This window comes from Petaurus breviceps, unplaced genomic scaffold, assembly GCF_028583685.1.
Source record: "Petaurus breviceps papuanus isolate PSGF00001 unplaced genomic scaffold, PetGlider_PUasm1.0 129, whole genome shotgun sequence".
In the NCBI taxonomy this organism is placed as follows: domain Eukaryota; kingdom Metazoa; phylum Chordata; class Mammalia; order Diprotodontia; family Petauridae; genus Petaurus; species Petaurus breviceps.
In genome coordinates, this window is record NW_027185665.1 from 3,621,655 (window position 1) to 3,624,996 (window position 3,342).

General features: G+C 38.8%; 1 protein-coding gene across 1 annotated transcript in view; it reads left to right on the forward strand.

Annotated features, from left to right (window-relative positions):
• LOC138172856 (collagen and calcium-binding EGF domain-containing protein 1-like) overlaps positions 1–3,342 on the forward strand; it is a 350,877-nt gene that overhangs the window by 310,267 nt on the left and 37,268 nt on the right. The window lies entirely within an intron of this gene.

Consider the following 3,342-nt stretch of genomic DNA (forward strand, 5'->3'; position numbering starts at 1 on the left):
GAGAGAGAGAGAGAGAGAGAGAGAGAGAGAGAGAGAGAGACTGAATGGGTGCTGCCTCAGTCAAACTGAGACCTGTTAAACACCTTAGCATGAAAAGGCCAAGGTCTCCCACTGTATCCTGGACCATCTCCAGTCATCCTGATCTATATCTTGCCACTGGACCCAGATGGCTCCAGAGGAGAGAATGAGGCTGGTGACTTTGAACAGCCATGCCTCACTTAAATACAGTTGACTTGCATGTCATGGCATCACCTCCCTGTACCCATGATCCTCTTCAAGAATGAAAGACAACAAATAACAACAGTAGAGAGCAAGATTACTTTTTTTATTAAACACAATGTTCCACTCTGTATTTGGTCTTATACAGCCTACTGTGACATCCATACCTCTCACTGATATTGTTGAGTCTTCCTTGTCTTTTGGATTCCATATGGATATAAGGAGATTCTACATGTACTTTCTGAGTTTGAGTGTGACCCCTCTTCCCCCCATTTTCTGTGTATGATCCCAGAAAAATTATTTAAGTTCTGACTGCCTCAGTTTCCTCATGTGCAAAATTATATATATATATATATATGTATATGCATTACCTACTTTACAGAATTATTATGAGGAAAGTACCTCAAAGAACCACAAAGGACAGAGCTCTGCATCTGGAGTCAGGAAACCCTGATTTCAGATCCAGCCTCAGACATTTACTAGCTGTGTGACTTTAGGCAACCCATTTAGCCTGTGTGCTTCAGCTTCCTCAACTGTAAAAAGGGGAAAATAATGGCATTTACCTAGCAGGATTGTTGTGAGGATCAAATATCCAATAAGATAACACTTGGAAAGTGCATAGCACAGTGACTGGCGCTTAGAAGGCACTTAAGCATTAAGAAACGCTATCCCCTTGCCTATAGAAATAGGAGTCATTCCTTTTTTATTATTACAAGGTAGCATGGAGTAACTCCCAGGTAAGTGGTATACATAACAAGTGCTACAGGGTTTTAGAAAAGGTATCATAGGATCAGGGGTCTAGAGCTGGAAGAAACCATTGGCTACAATACCCTTTCTGTTGTTGTTCAGTCATTTCAGTCGTGTCTGACTCATTTGGGTTTTCTTAACAAAGATACTGAAATGGTTTGCCAATTCTTTCTCCAGTCCATTTTACAGATGAGGAAACTGAGGCAAACAAGGCTAATTGAGTTGCTCAGGGTCACACAGCTAGTGTCTGAGGATAAATTTGAACTTAGATATTCTTGACTCCAGGCCCAGCACTTTATCCACTGTGCTACCTAGCTGCCCAACTTTTTTTTTTTTAAAGCAATCGGGATTAAGTAACTTGCTCAAGGTTACATGGCCAGTTATTTTTGTGTGGGTGCCGAGTATCTGTGGCCGGAACCAATCCCAGGTCTCCCGAAGCTGGGGCTGGCACTCTTACTTTGCCACCTGGCTTCCCTGCCCACCTTCTTTTACAGATAAAATTGAAGACCAAGGAGGTTAAGAGAGTGTTAGAGGTGAGACTGAACCCAATTCTTCCTTTTTAAGAGCTATGTTCTGCTGTGCCAGGAAGAGGAAGGGAGGCAGGAGCAATGGGAGTTGGGGGACATGTGTGACGAAGAAAAAGGGGATCTGGGAAGGCAACAGGAGAAGGTTCCTACAGTCAGGATGGCAAAGAAATGACTGCCAGGCTGTCGCCATCATTTATATCTAAAAGTCCAGATTTTATTATTACCAGGTAGCATAGACTAAATCCATGCACTAAACACTAAGTGGGGGACTGCCTCAAGTGTGTATATAAATTCAGGGTGTGATCACTAAGATCTGGGACAGTCAGGAAAGGCTTCCTGGAGGATTTCTAAGTGCTAGAAAGAGTCGGTCATGGGCATGGACTAATTAGGACACTCTAGGTTGAGCAGAAGATTTGCATAAAGCAGTAGCAGGAGGTAATGTTGTAACTAGGAGTCAGAGTGTAGAAGATACTAAATGGCAGGTTAATAGTATTAATCATATTCTGGAGATAGTGAGATGTCTTGAAGATCCTGAGCAAGGGTTCACATGTATGAAAATGATGTTTTAGAAAGAATAATTTGCCAACAACTTATAGGATGCATTGGAACATAGAGACTGGAACATTAGAATAGGGACTAATGACAAAGATGTCAGCAAAGAAATAATTGCAATAATCCAAGGTGAGGAAGATGTAGATTAGGTGGCCATAAAAATGGAAAAGAGGACACAGGTTTAATAGGCAGATTTTTTTTTTGGTTTTCTTTATATTTTTTTATTTTCATGGTATAGTAGTATTCCATTATAGTGATGTGCTAGAAGTTATTCATTCACCATGAACACATACATGCATACACACACATATTTGTATGTATTATTTCTAGGATTTGGGGCAATTATAAATAAAATAGCTATAAATATTTTCTAATGTTGAGTTATTCTTTCCTTTTTAAAAGATCCTTAAGGAGTAATCTATAGATATTTTGTGATTTTTCTTAGATATTCTCTTTCCTGCTCTCAGAGGATTATTTAATTAGGTTATTTCTATTTGTTACATCTTACAAGGAGTCTTGAATGACTTTGATGTATGGATGGGTGATCCCTTGTAAAAGAACCTATAACACATTGAATCAAATGCCCTTTGTAATCAGCAAATGATAAGCAAATGGGATCTTAAAAACACTAGAACTTTCAGTTAATTGTAAAATGGTAAAGACATAGACCATTGCTAAATATTGCTTATGAAAGATTGCTTGTTCCTTTCTAGTGCTCTCTTTAAGAATTCCTTCAATTCATTTATGGATGATTCTCATAAAGATGTTGTATAGATTGAAACAAATGCAGATAGATCAGGAGTTATTTATTTCTCCTTAGTCATCTTTTTTCAATACTAATAAAGTCCAAGATATTTTTCACCATTCCTCTGCTATCTTCTCATCCTTCAGATACCTTGCACCAGTCCTTCAACATCATCATAATTATGTTGCCTCCAGCATCAATCTCCTCTATATAGACGTGAACCAATCTCGCTGCTTGTCCTGTCTTCGTTCTCCTTGGTGACATTTTTGCATCTTGTATAAACACACCTAGAATTGTGATGTGAGTCTGTGTGTGGTGTTTCTACTGCCCTTGATGAAGAAAACAGTTTGTTATAATTAACTCAAACTTTTGGGGGCATTTTTCTTTTCTTTGTAGTCCTCCTATTTTTATCCTTGAATGCCCCGGGAATGACTTTGCTTAGTTTCTTTAAACTTGTTTCATTCCCACACTGCTACTCTCTGCTTTATGACATCATCCTTTCAAGATTGTCTGCCATCCCTCTTTGAAATATTTTACAAATGAGTTTACACT